We start from the raw sequence: 14,858 nt of genomic DNA, 5'->3' as shown, positions 1-14,858 counted from the left end.
ATTTGATGTGCAGAGCACGGTTTTAATAGGATACATGCTGAGACATTAAACAAACATATTTTCAGAGATGTTTCAGAGAGGTGAGTATTCCATGGCATAGGACATACCAAAGAATACAAATTTAAAATCAAAATTTGGAACAATCATTAAATAACTCCGAAAGTTATCACTTATCTTGGAATTGAACAAATCATCCAGGCTTCTTTTTTTTTTAGAATAAGAGTGGTGGTAAAATTAAGCAGTGGATAAACAACCAGCTTTATGAGTTCATCTTTTTGAACCGCTGCTTCTACTTAAGAGGAACTGAGGTTCCAAGGTTACTTAATCCACATGATATTTTCTGATTTGATTGGAAGAATCCTGCAACCATAACTTGCATTGCTAGAATTTTTTTTAATGGGTTGGTCCTTTACACACAAACTAAATATCACCTGCTACGTTTCCCCTATTGTTTTAGCCTTGCATTGATTTTACCTTCCCACTAAGAATGCTATTCTTGGTGATTTAGGATGCCATCCTGCATTCACTCAGGAGTTATCCAGTGGACATCTTCTGTGTAACAGGCTCCGTCCTCCACATTGGAGCTGTGATTGTGGGAAAACTATGTCTTCCCAGAGCTTATGTTCCGGTCATCCAGAAAAGGAAATAGATCCAGTGAAATTAAATAATTTCCTGGCTAGCTAGTCACCGAGCTGGGACCGTCTCGTGACTCTCAGTTAGTCCTTTCCAATATTCATTACTATGGGTTCCCTGGACCCACTCCATCCTGGTAAAGGAGACCCGGAGGGTCATGTGCAGGCATCCTGACAACTGCTCATTAAAAACCCAGGTGGCCCACGGTGTGAGCAAATTCAGTAGGTAAACAGATCAGGGAAATAGGAAAAGGAAATAAACATAAAAACTTAAATCCCAACATGTGAAAAGAGCAACTGCGTCCCTTTCCTGTCCTCATCACATGGACAGCAGATTTACCAAACCATCGGCTGGAATCACACGCTTAGCCCAGCTTTTGACTGATCACACCAACTTCCACAGTCGCTTTCCCCAGAGAAAATTACAGCATCTCAAGATTTCTCTACCTCACTTTGCTTTTAGTGAGCATATAAAGAAGGACAAGTAAAATTTGCTTTTTGATATTAATTTGCCTAAGTGATCTGAAGGAGAAAAAGGAATTAGAATCATTTCCTGTCCAATTCACGGTTTAAGCAAATACTGCCATTTTCCAATCAAAGATGGCAGAAGCAAGAGTTACTTCCAGGGGCAGCATCTGAGTGACATTATCTCTCCCTCCCTCGCACAGCTGCCTCAAACTTTGAATCTGAAATTTCATAATGGAAACCCTCCCTGCAGTGGGCAGGGAGCTTGGTGGCGGGAATCTCAGGATCAAACACCGCTGCTCACAGCAGGCGCTCGGAGGAAAAACCAGCGAAACGCTGACCAGCCTGGGGGAGATGCCTGATCTTTCCTGCTGCTTGAGATGAGTGACGACTCCTTACATGGAGCACGTGTAAGGCTGAATGTCAAACAAATGGGTTTAAAATAAACTGCCTGACAGAGCTCCCATTTGCTATCATCGCTGAGACCTCTAAAATCCAAATGATTCGAGCGAGGCCACCTGCAACACTTTTGTTATCATTCCATAAATTATCCCCGTACGTTGACCCCTTTTTCCTTATTTCTGCTGCCTCACTCACAGTTGGAAGTGTGCGGTGGGCATTGTGAAGAGCTGCACTCAGACGATGCCAGTGCGCAACTCCGTTAGAGTGAACGTTTCTTTTCTAGCCCTTGTTGTGGCGTGAAACGGGATGACATTATCACAGGAAACGATGCCAACTTTCATTTTCTGAAGAGCAGGACAGCCAACATAGCTAAATCAGCGGATGTTTGGTGTGAGATGCGTGTGTCAAGGATGTGAGCTGGGGTCATGAGCTGGCTGGATGCACGTGAACCAGGGCTCCACCTCCCGGAAAGGGAGGAGAGAAAACACAGCAGGAGACGTTGTCTCTGTTGAATCGGCGTTATTAAATACAGTGGTCAGTGCAAGGGCTGTGGGCTGCCCTCCTCTTCCCCAGATGGGAGCAGACTCTCAGGCAAGGACCGGGGTGGAGGGGGCTTATCTGGGGTGAGGGGAAATGAGACAAGGAAGGAAGGTCTGCAAATACGAAGCAGATCCTCTAGCCAGATACCCCAGTGGGCACTGGAGTTAATCCTTCTGGGGAAACTGCAGGGTTCAGTGTAGACCACACGCGCCTCAGAGCTACGTCCCTGGGGAGCGGGCGTTCATGCACCCACGGCCTCCAGTTCTTAGTAGAGGCCACTCCCAACGCTCCTGGGGAGCCACAATGTGGCAGGGGGACCCAGCACCAGGGACAGCCTCAGACAGAGAAACGTAGGTGCAGACAGAAGCAGGAGGTGAGAGGCTGTGGTCAGAGCACCGGCCATGTCCACCGTGATAGAAGGCCTGGTTTGAGTTTGATTGGGTTTTGCCTCCAAATCTGAGGCTGGCTCAGATTCTCCACCCACATGGCGGACACAGGGCATGGGCATGAAAAACATCACGGGATTGTGGATGCAGTGCTGGGTAGACAGCAAAAGTGAGGAAGAAGTGCAAGTGCAAATAACGTAGGCTTTCCTTAAATCTGCGGGAGAATTGAAGAATTCAAGAAATCTGCTTGCAAAGGCATTAAGTAAGAACTGCACCATTTCTGCAAGCGCCAACCTGCCAATTAGTGCCTGGCGCCCCTGATTTACCAAGGGTTTGGTTACAGTACTTCTGGATCTCAAGTCACTTTTCCTGGGCCCTGAGTGAACTGGCTGCAGGGGCAGGAGGGCCCTTGGGCGCAGCCCCCAGTTAGGAAGATCTGTCCGGGTTCGGGAAGCATCAGAAGTCAGAAAGTGGTCCCACTTCCTCAAGCTCTCCAGGCAGCAGGGTTGGTACTAACTTGTGTCTTGGCCGTATGGTGACCTTGGAAGGATGCCCTTACTGTTTGGTGACAGAGTTGTCCCCACACCAGCCAGGAAGCTGGAACAGGTGTGAACTGGATAGAACTGCTCTGGTGGCAGCCAGACAGATGGGATTCCCTCCGTGAAGCCACATGAGCCATGCTCACGCGAGCTCGAGTTCCCCTGGCCATGGGCACGGTGGGTTGGAGCCCAGGACACCCATCAGACGACTGCACCCCAGCCGCGCGGAACCAGGCGATTCTCACATCACCTCCCTGCTCTCAGAAAAGGCCCGTAGGCGCACGGGACTTCCCTCTCACTTAGAGAGGCCACCATGCAGGATGCTTCTGACTGTTGCACCGCGTTCCTCTCCCATCTCCTTCTTTTTCACGATGCTGTACTTTCACCGCGGCTACTGTTTTTCCAAAAAGCCTCCAGCTAAAATTTAATTTTTACATGGCCAGTAGATTTGTTTTCCGACAGTAAAACAAAGAATTTCAATTCCTTCAAGTCAGCGATCAGCGCTTGTTCACAATACAACCTTCCCATTTTATTCACTCTTTTGCCTCTTTTTCTGTTTTCTTCTTCTGCCGTGACCGTGACAGTCATCTCCTGCCTTGAGATGTGAGAGTTTCCTGAGTTTCTTGAGAATAAATGCTAAAACCCAATGTTCTACTGGTCTTGCCATGAGCACGGTGGGTTCTAGCATTTCCTGAAATATGGCCAAATTTCATAATTTTCCATGCATTTGTCAAGGTATAAATAGCTCTTCATAAAGGATTTCTTATTCTCACAACATAAAACCCATTAGACATGTGAACGCTCTGGAATTTGAAGCTTCTTGGGTGGCAGTCTTGTACGTTACTCTTAAGATCTTTGTTATTGCTGTAGCAGTTAGCTACATGTGACTACTCAAATTTAATCAAAATTAAATAATAAAATTTTTAATTCAGTTTCTCAGTCTCACCAGCCACATCCCAAGTGCTCAATAGCCACATGTGGCTGGCGGCTACCATACTGGACAGCCCAGACACAGAACAGTTCCATGAGTGCAGAAAGTTCTGTTCATCTTGCTGGTCCAACCGAAATTGTATTCTACTGAAGATGAACATCAGGTGGAAAATGTTTTTCAGACAATGAGCATTAAAAAAACATATTCAGTATCAGATGGTCATTGAGAGACATTAAAATTCCAAATTCGTTTCTTATTCAAATAATTGAAAAGCAATTGAGAATTAATGTTTGTTACACCGAGATGGAGAGCTGTACAAATATACCTTAGAGTAATTCCCAGACTATTGTCCCCAAATGTTAAGTCCATCCTTGTGAATATTCAGGAGTGCTCTGTATTGGCAATATCAGATACATTTATGTATTTTTGCTAGTTTGTTTACACACCATCTCATTCAAAAAAATTTGAAGGGCTAATTCAAAATAGACATAATGGGATAAAAAAAGAGCAGGTAATTGAGGGTAAAACAGTCAGAGGAAGCCAGAGAGAGACAGCAGAACACAAAAATATGCTCCAGAGCTGAAGGGTTTTAATTACAAATCAAAAGCTTCTCAGCAACCAACACAGAGAGGAGAATTTGATTAGCTATGACTTCTCAGCGTTAATGTGATAAAACTGCGCCTTTCCAGAGCTCTTCCTCATCAAGCAAATCCACCCGTTGCTCTAGCCAGAGTCTCTCCAAAGACTCAGTGAGCCTGGGAACACGCCTGTTGACCGAGATGTTATAAAATCATCGCCTCCTCTTGCCAGGGTCGCCCTACAATCCAGCAGACTGCCCGGAAGTAACTGACCTTCATCATTGTCGTAGGTAGACTCTTCATAGTGAAAGACTTTCCACTTACTTAGAAACCACACCTGGAGCATCCAGAGCCAACCAAAGTCCCAGACTCTCCCAGGCAAACAGAGAATCCTGAAGTAAGGTGGGAGAGAAATGGATCTGATTAGCACTGTTATAGTAAGGTGAGCTGTCAGGAAACAGGCTTGATTTTCATCTGGGATCCCTGAAAAATCATGTAACAGCAAGCCTGATCATTGAGCACAGTTGTGGAGCGTTTTTTGTTATATGAGTCATTAATCGACGGGTTTCTCGAAGCTCAAGAATAAAACAAGTTTCTGGGAACTGGTAAACTTTCAGGTAAACTGTCAGGTAAATTTTAAAGCAATCAATTTGGCAGCTTCCCTTTGATTCCATGACTCTTTGCTGAATGCCTGCTGTGTAGAAGGCTCTGTGATGGGCACAAAGGTAAATACGACAGGGACAAGGAATGTTTCCCAACATAATGAGATCAGCACCCATCCTACCTCATTTCATAGAAAATACGGAAGAACTCTGGCCCCGCTCTCTCTGGGCCAACCCACCATTCCAGCCTTCGCACGTCTGCAGTTTGTGGCTGGAGGTTTGGCCTGTAAGAAAGTGTCATCAGCCAACGAGAGCAGAGAGTTGGAGGACAAAGAGTGTGCTTTGGAGCCATGCACCCTTGAGTTTAAACCCCAACCCTCCTACTTAATGTTGCGTGACCTTAATTTCCTCGGAAACAGCATCCACTCTTTGGACTTTAGATTTCTCGTCTATGAAATGGACATGATGAGACCAACCTCATTCAGTTGATTTGAGGATTAGACGGCTAATGTGACGTATGAAGTCTGGAGCCTAGTGTACAAAGAGTCTTACCTTTTCTTACGCGTGATCCATCCACTCACCTTCATGTTTATCTCCACTTCTCTTAGGTCTTTGTCAAAGCCTCTCAGACAGTGCTAAGCCCCACCCTGGCCCCAGCACACCTGCTTGTTGGCTTTGCTTTTTTGTTCTGCGAAGGGCTACTGCACACGCACACACGTGCACGTGCACAGACACAGGTGCACATAGAGCCTGCCTCCTTCAACTAGAATGCAGGCTACGTAACGAAAGGGATCCCCACTGCTTTGTTCACTGTTCATTCCAAGCATGAGATGGAGGTCTGCCATGTAGTGGGTGCTCAGTGCGTGTCTGTGGAATTAGTAAAGCCATTCCTATAAGTAATCTATGTGCTGAAATTAGGTACTCAACCTAGTATTCACCCACGTTCTCACCCACTCACCCAGCCAACCCCCACGCACCCCAGGCAGCACGCACAAGTAGACAGAACAAAACACGCAGAGGAAAAAATCCCTGGACATGAGATTCTTTCAATAATGACATTTTATTATTACTGATTTTATGGCAAAAGTTTTTATTGTCCTAGTGCAGATTTAGGTTAGAGTCTCGTGAAGTGACGGCAACAGAGGGGAGTTATTGATCTGAGATCAGCAATAATTATTACAGAATTGTAAGAGGCCCTCAGGCATCATTGATTCTATACTTCATCTCCTAAGATCTCCAGGAAAGTTTATTAACATGAAATTCAAAAGGGAAACTATTCCCACAGTCAGCCTAACACGTCTCTTAAATTTGGGTTTTAGTTTGAAAATAATCATTTGCCGATAAGTGTCCTCAGCAGCTGAAAACAACAGTCAGAAACAGCCTCTGCAAATGGGGTTTTAAGATGGTGGCACTTCAGAAGTGACTCAAACCTTAAAGCACAGTTTTAAGCAGGCCCAGCCTGGCCTTAAGGAAAGAAGAAAAGGGCTCAACACCCTTTAAAGATCCCGGTCGAACTCTCATTTAAATTCCCTTTCCCATTTCACAGCTGTTACAATGTTTTCCAAGAAGACTCTGGAGCTTAATTTGGATCTGAGCACTTTTGAGCCTGCACGGACCTAATGAGAAACCGCACATCAGCAGTCTGGTACCACTTATGCATCCTTTTCTCAAACAAATAATCTAATTCCTCTTCTGTGAGTCAATGAATTTATTAAAGACAAATAGTCAGTCTTGTCTGCAAATTCTGAGGAATTCCGCATTTTGACTAAGTGACATTTAGCCAAGTTGTAACTCTAATGGCAAAGAAAACAGTAGCGGCTCATTCCTTAAACCCGCATCCCAGGGTGAATATCATTTCCAATATCCGGCACAAATTCTTTGAAGGGTTAGCGCCTGGCAAGCCCCAGAGGGCTTCTTCAGGATTAGTTAACAGTGAGGAAGTATCAGCCTAAATTTATTGGGTATGGTCTCCCATGATTGCATTAAAAATAAAATTAAAAGGAAGCCCCCAAAGAATAGTTTATCAAGCACGGTGATGGTTCTCTGTCTGACAATGAGGTCATAAAAGCATATTAGCGACCCCCCGATGGGATGTGTTTACTGGGGAAGTCAAAGAGATTGATCATTTTATCCAGGAATGGCATTTGGGTTCAACATACCGTTGCTGTTAGCCCGAAAAACAGACTAATCATCTAATGCATGGCAATAAAAGCAGGAAACAGGCACAGTTCTGGGGGTCTTTATAGACCCAGCTCCTCGAGGGATGCTCTGAGATGTGGTCTATTTATAGACTGCTCTTCTGGAAGAGCAAGTGCTCCTCCCAGGCTCTGTGGTGATGGGATCAGACGGCTTCCTCACCTGAAGGCAGAGGGGAGTGACCAGCCCTCGACTGATCTTGGGTTTATGAGTGGACCTTCAGGAGCTCTGCAGACTTCTGACATCCACTAAAATCAAGATTGATTTCCACAGTGTGAGCACGGCCTCCTCAGAGACCCTCGTGAAAACACCACCGTATCTCTGCACTGTATGCAGGTTACCATGCATGGCTTCGTGCGAGTCTCCAAACAAGTGTCTGAGGAGGTTGGCTAGATTCTTCTCATCTTATAGAGGAAAACTGGGGCTTGGGTTCACCAGCGACTTATTGGAGCCAGGATTCATGTGCCCTCTGACTCTACCTGTGTGCTCTTCGCCTGCCCCATCGTCAGCGGAGATGCTGGTTGAGGCTCTAGTCCTAGAGATGGAAGGAAGTCACGTCAGCAGTGCTGGCTGTCCATCTGCTTAGGTTCCCCTCAAACTATTAATAGAAAGTCAGTGACCTTCTCAAGGGCTCACTGGCCTTGCACTGTGATAGACAATCGGTGTACGTAATCCTGATCTCATCTGACCTTGATGAACACACGACTTGGGTGTTTGCGTGTATCGCCATGTGTGGTTTAGAACAATGAAGTCTAGAGACATTCAGTGGCTGGCCTGAGGGCACACTATTGGTAAATTGTGGAGGCTGGATCAAACACACCTAAAATTAGAGAAAAGCTCTGACCATATTACTGGTGTCTGAACCATCAAGGAGCTGATGGAAAACCACATCATCTTTACCTGCCCAGCCGTAGAGACGATGGCAGAAGAGTGCTGTAGTCAGACGTAGACGCTGGAGGACAGTGCTTCCAGCTCCTCTTCTCTCTGGTTCTCCACATCTGCCGTGCCAGGAGAGCTGTGTCTTTACTAACGACAACACCGCCCGCCATTTTTCTCTGTGTGCGCGTGCCAGGCACAGGTGACTCACACCAGGTCAGGCAGACTCTGCCCAAGAAGATGCTGTTCCTCATGTGTGTTCTGGGCCAGCTCGTGGTGTGGCCAGGAGAGACACCCAAGCTCTGTCTCCCTTCCCTGCACGAGCTGATGCCTGAAACTGCACTCGTGGATTTTAATCCCTGTCGTTGAAAACCATCCCCTGATCAGGTATAAACTCTGCAAGGAGACCCCCAAACTCCACGTAGAGTGGGTGCCAGGTCAGCATTATGAGGAAAGGCACGAAGAGAAGATTTTGATCTGTGTTCAAGAATGAGCACTGAGGGACGGGGTGGGACTGAAGGTACGGAAGGGAACGCACATGTCTGCCTGTGACAGCCCTAAGGAAGGTTGTCACTGGCGCGTCCCTGCCTGTGCTAATGCGTCATGCATCTCTCTCCCCAGCAGCGCAAGTCTTCCTCCATCCTAACCCAGGGCTTACACAGTCTTCTCACCTAAAACGGGGTTTCCCTCCTCACCTGGCACCCCTGAGCCCGCTTGCTAGCATTTATATTCAGTCTGGTTCCCTTGTCTCCTTTGTCTCCTGCCCCAATATCAAGTCGTCACTCAATAACTATACGAGGAATGAGTAAACAGTGCTTCAGCCCTGGGGTCAGAAACGTTTCAGTCTCAGATACCTAACAGCAAGTTTCTTTTCTCCTAAGCTTGAATTTTCTCTTTTGTAAAATGGACCTCATGATAGGTTCCAAGCCCAGGACTGTGGGGGAGCCACACAAGGACACGAGAGACCCGGAGGGACTCAGTAAATGTACTAGGATTAGAGTGGCTGTCATGATTGGCGTTGTTATACTTTAACGCCTAAATAGACCGTTGTTGAAATGAACAGAAGGGCCGAGGACGCACCCTGGAGAGTTTTGTATGTGGCTGGTCTCAGACATGGAGATGCCACAGCTGAGTGTCACACAGCAGAGGAGGGACTGGACCTCTTGGTTCCTTCCATGCTTGAGACTTGGTTGTTTGGGGAGCTTCCAGGAGGCATTTCCCCTCAAAAATCATAAACATCATAGAAAGAATCTCTCTACTGCAGAAGGGTTGCAGGAGGTGAACTTGAAATGAGCCATGTGACAAATTCAAACTTTTATAAACAAATTCATTTGTCATTAAATTTCTTCCTGACCAATAACACCATATAATTCATTTTTATGTGAAAAATATTCCAAAGGATCCTCGCAGCAAACAACGAGCACACCTAATAGTTTAGATGGACATTATTTTATCCAAAGATGCAGTAATATAGATGATCAGATCCAAGGTTAACGTACATTCTCAGAGAGTAAAGGAAATAACCAGAAACAATTAGATAATTGTTAGACTGTGTCCTGATTTTGATATCAAGGATGAGAAAAGTCACGAAAAAGGATCAAATTGACAAATTATTTATTACTTTTATACACAAAAGAGAAAAATGATGAGAGTTTGGGGTCTGTAATAAAGGAAAATGTCTACTGGAAAACAGATGGCAAGGCAGGAGAGCAGCAGAGCTGCGGGGGGCCGGGTAGCAGGCTGCCCCGCGGTGGGGCTCCCTGGTTTAGTAGTCGGAGCAAATGGCCCAGATCTGGAAGGGGCGTGAGTTCTAATTCAAGCAGAACGAGCTTTTCAGTGGGAAGGTGTGTGTGTCAGAAGACGCCGCAGGGAGATCATTTAACCTCCCTGCGACTCAGCTACCCAACCGTAAACTCCCCTGGAAAGCAAAGTGGCGCCTGAGTTATTTGTTACTGCTCAAAAAAAAACCCAGAAAGAAAGAAAAGACCTACTTTAATATTACTTGCCTGTGCCTTCCCTTCATAGCTGTGGTCCTCTTCATCATCATCGTCATCAACAGACTTTCTGATCCTGCAGGACATGGGTTCAGGTGGAACTGGACAGGCGACATAATGCACACAGTGAATTTACTTGTGGTGTGCTTGTGTGTGCATTGGTAGAACGTGGCTCTCAGCTTTGGGGATTGCACAGTCCAGCACAATTTAAAAAGAATACTGCTGAGCACAACATGAGACTGTGAAGTATTAATATCTTCTGTGTGAATAGCAAAAATAAATAGTAAAAATATTTTTAAGAATTTTTTAGGTATTGAAAATCTGTAGCTTCACAGAAACTCCACTCCAACGTCCTTGTTTTTCTCCTTTTGTCTCGGACTGATGGACACTGTGTCACGGACTGGCCCCAGCCTGCAGACTGGGATTCTGAAGCAGCCCGCCCGTGTAGCGATGGAGTGGAAGGCACTTCGTGATGCTCCGTGAGTGGAGCGTGAGCTGGACTGTGAACATCACACACGCAGAGGGGCCACATCAAGGCACAACGAGCCCAGTCTGTGGCACGCAGTGAGATGCTCAAGGCAGGGTGGCACTGGCTGTAACATGTACACACAGCACATGTTTGCAAGGAGACGTGCACTGAGACAGAAGTAGCAGAGCCAGGTGGATTCTTTCCCATCGCTCAGAGGGACAAGTAGGACCTGAGCTGAGTTTGGAGAAATGAAAGGCCTGAGTTGACAGGGGAAAGCAGTAGCACTGGCTTGTGGGTGCTCGGAGGGGTGCAGGGTGTTGTTCCTTATGGAGAGATGCCATTCACACACCATGGGGGAGGGGGCTGGCAGCTGTTGGATGCCAGGTTTCAGTATTATTTTGATTCTTAAAGTAAATAACAATCACTATCCCCTTTTGAAAGACGAGAAAAGAGAGCTCCAAGGGCAAGATGCTTCTTGAAGAATCTTGAAGGAGATACTAGGACCAAGGCGGTTAACTAACCTACTTTTGTGGGAATTTAGAGGGAATTGGATGTGGACAGCTGAGAGCAGATCTAGGACTTCAAGCTTGGAAGGAAAGAAGTGATCCGAGTAACCTAATTCAGGTTTCCCTGAACACGGCCGCCCGTCCGCTCACGTATTGCCCTCGGCTGCCTTCAGGCCACGGCAGCAGAGTTGAGACTGCAGAGCCAAAACTACTACTCTCTGGACCTTTAAAGAAGACATTTGCCCACGGAGCTAAACCATGCTATGTAGAGAAAATGTGACAATATTTACTGGTTGTTGAAACTACGTCTACTTTCAACAACCAGTAGAATGGAGTACCCACTTTCGGCACAGGCAGGTCGTTGGAAGGGGTGTCCAGATGTGGTCATTTCAGCCAAAGCTTGACCGAATGAGGGGCTGAAGTGAACTGAGGAGGAGTGGGGAGAGAGGTGAGTCCTTCCGAAGCAGCAGTGCTGTGACCATCCGGGAGGGACTCTGTGCAGTAACGAGGAGTGAGGGAGGTGGAGGACACGCGGGTGATAAGATAAACCAAGATGTGAGCGACGGATGGGGACCGAAGAGCCAGAGGGCCTGAGGAAGACGGCGGCCAGGCCGAGTCCAGGAGAATCCCCCAAATGTGAGGAGTCTTGAGGTGGCATGGCGGGGCGAGGTCCTAGTTCAAGCAGTTGTTGTCTGAGTCTGTGTCAGGCAAAGGCCTAAATCCTTGTACTAGGGACGCTGGCTACCTCCTCCTTGAGGGTTAGCCCTCCGAGCTGTGTGCCGGGATCCTGACGGGGCCACAGTTTTCTGGATCCCTAAGGACAAATAAAATATAAATATACTGAACATACTTAGTTTTTGACCTGGAGGGCTATTGTACTGCCTCATAATTTTGAGTTCAAATACAAATTATCACTGTATAAAAATAAGTATAAATTCACATGGTTTAATCATAAAGATTACATGTAAGAATTATGAGTGAGAAAGTATTTACTTGTGGAGGTTACAGGAACCATTTTATTTTATTCTTTAATAAAGCCCTTATGACAGCCTGATGTTGCATAATAAATTAGATTTTTTTCCCCTAACAATTTAACGTGTACATATTATTTGGGGGGATAATTTAATAAATGAAGCTCTAGATAGTGGAGGTGGACACTGTGTTCTTTATTTTGTCTTGTGAGTTTTGATATAGAATGTGTACATTGTGTATGCATTTAGGTTTAACCTCACTGCCATTTCTTAATGTTTTTTTCTGAAAGTTATTTAAAACATAATTAAGATAATGTGCTCGATTGCAGGAAAAAAATAAGGAAACGAGTATAATAGTAAGAGAAAAGAGATGGCACCCTGTGGTTGTGCTATTACTGAGATGGATCCAAAATACGACATCTTAACAAAATTTATTGAAAAGTAATCCCTCCTTGCATGCTTAAAGATTATTTCTATGCAGTAATCAGACACCGTGATCCCATTGCTTTCTCCATCTGACAGGGATTGTGAGGAAAAAATAAATTTTAAGTTTCTACGGGCTGGGAAATGGTTGATTTAAATCAGCGAACCCATCACTGCACCCCTAGGGGGAGCCCAAGGGAGAGAGGCCAGTTCAGGCTTCTTGAGTCCTTAGGAGTGATGGAGCGGGCTGGTGCAGGACGGGGGTCCCCAGCAGGCAGGTGCAGGACTCACAGTTTTAGGTTGGTGCGTTGTAGCTCAACTCTTTTCCAGAGACAAATAAATATAGTAGACTGACTTCTTCCATGGGTTGCTGTGTCTGATTCTCAGAGTCGGGAGGGGTCAACAGGAAGCCTCGGAGAGAACTTCACCGTTCTGAAGGAGGCTTGTGGGTTACAAAAACACACTTTCTCTCTGGAGAGAGAGATTAAGGATGCTTGCGTGTGCACACATGCGCGTGTGCATGTATTTCTCCCTGCTACAGAATTAAATCTCCTTTCTGGTGTGGATGCATGAAATAGAAAATAAAAAACGCAGAGTGAAATGTTTCGGGCAGTCAAGCATCTGTAGCGTGCCTGGGCCAGCAGTCGCAGAAGACGCAGCAGCAAAGGACCCAGCCGGGAAGCAGAGCTGCAGAGGGACCACCAGCCACACCCCCGATGGCAGTTGGTGAATGAGCATGAGCGCTCTTCTTTTTTTGTGAAAACGACAGACACTGGGTCAGCTCCTGATGACTCACAGTAGGTCCTGTTGGCGTCCTTTCCTGACGATTGACCTGGCTGCCAGCCATCGGCTTCAGCGTCTGGAATTGCCTCGCTGTTATGGCTTTAATTTCAGATCTCACCAGGCTATTCCCAACATGCAGCATTTATCATTGACCTGCTGGGGTATCGGGCAAGGTGGTGACTATTCAGCCGGGCAGAGTTCTTAGAAAGAAGAGAATAAAATCTTAATCCTGTCCTCTGCCCAGCTGATTAACAAATCAAATGGCTTTGTCCTTAGTTGAGACACTGAATTTCTGGCCTACAGGTTCTTGTCAGTGAAGAAAACCTTGAATTCTGTTTTCTAATCCTCCTGAAATGCCCAGTGGGGAGAAATGATATTTATGGAGGATTGTCTGAAGGACACGAAGTCCATAAATTCCCCTGGCTAGTTTACATTTTACCGTTGGATCAAAACAGGCTGTCAGAGAGCGATATATTTGAGCTGTCTTGATTGAGGCCCCTGCAGAATGGCTTCTTTTTAAACTGTTGTTCACCGTTTTTTGTTTTTAATTGAATTAAATATAGTTGCAAGAAACAGACACACGAGTTAGTTTGGGCATGTGTGTGTAGAGAGAGAAAGTCATTCTAATGTTGGGGAAAGGATTCACGTGGGCCATTTATTGAAATGCAGATTCTTGGGTTCCAGCTTCAATGATTCTTTTTGGGTGGAGCCCAGGACACTACACTTTTTTAAGCTACCGCCATGACTCTGATGCAAGTGGTCGGTGGAATACATTTTGAAGAAGACAGCCTTTGAGAAGCTGGAAAAAACTATGGACACTCAACTCTATAAAAATTATGTGCATATGCAAACCAAATTTTGCATACAATCAAAAGGATTTCCCCAGATATCAAATTAAAACCCCTTCTGTTGAAGAGATATTTAAGCTGTCCAAACACATCACATATCATCTCTTTAAAAAGGCACCCTAGAGAATCTGTCTCCAGGTTTCAGGGTGAGCAAAATCAGAGCTTTTTCAAAACAAGTGGTTTATTTTTGTTTTATGATTATTAAGACTTTTGTTAGAAATCATAATTTCTTTGCATTGGCAACAAGGAAGCTCTTATCTGAATGTGCAACCCACCTCTAACAGCTGGTCAGAATTACAGTATTATTGCAGTGTGCCTATTTCATTCCTATTTTATTGGCCTAATCAAATTTCTCTTTGCTACAATTCACCCAAAAATTGTTTTCATCCATTTGTATTGTAGTTATGAATGCGGAAAGATATAATTAATTAAATTATTATTTTGAATTAGCGCTTAAGTTAATACTTGCACTAATCTAAGAAGCATCAAGACTGGGTTTGGGAATCTCCTTTGCTTGTGTCTCGTGGCCCTTTTTGATGGCTATGGAAACAGAATTTTGGCTGGAATCATTACTGCACAGCAATGCCAATTCTATTCTCTATAACTTTCTAAATAGAGACAAACATATAGGACTTTGATTTATGTAAGACATAGTTAAGTTAAAAACTCTTTAGAGCATGAGCAGAAAACCAAAATAACAAGAGACACCGGACAGAC

The 14,858-nt window shown here is 45.3% G+C and overlaps 1 protein-coding gene across 1 annotated transcript in view; it reads left to right on the top strand.

Annotated features, from left to right (window-relative positions):
• Positions 1 to 14,858, top strand: part of ADARB2 (adenosine deaminase RNA specific B2 (inactive)) — a 461,460-nt gene that overhangs the window by 199,499 nt on the left and 247,103 nt on the right. The window lies entirely within an intron of this gene.

The sequence above is a fragment of the Diceros bicornis genome, chromosome 36 (genome assembly GCF_020826845.1).
Source record: "Diceros bicornis minor isolate mBicDic1 chromosome 36, mDicBic1.mat.cur, whole genome shotgun sequence".
NCBI classification, from domain to species: Eukaryota; Metazoa; Chordata; class Mammalia; order Perissodactyla; family Rhinocerotidae; genus Diceros; species Diceros bicornis.
The sequence above is the reverse complement of the archived record's forward strand: the minus strand, read 5'-3'. Positions and strand labels throughout refer to the sequence as shown.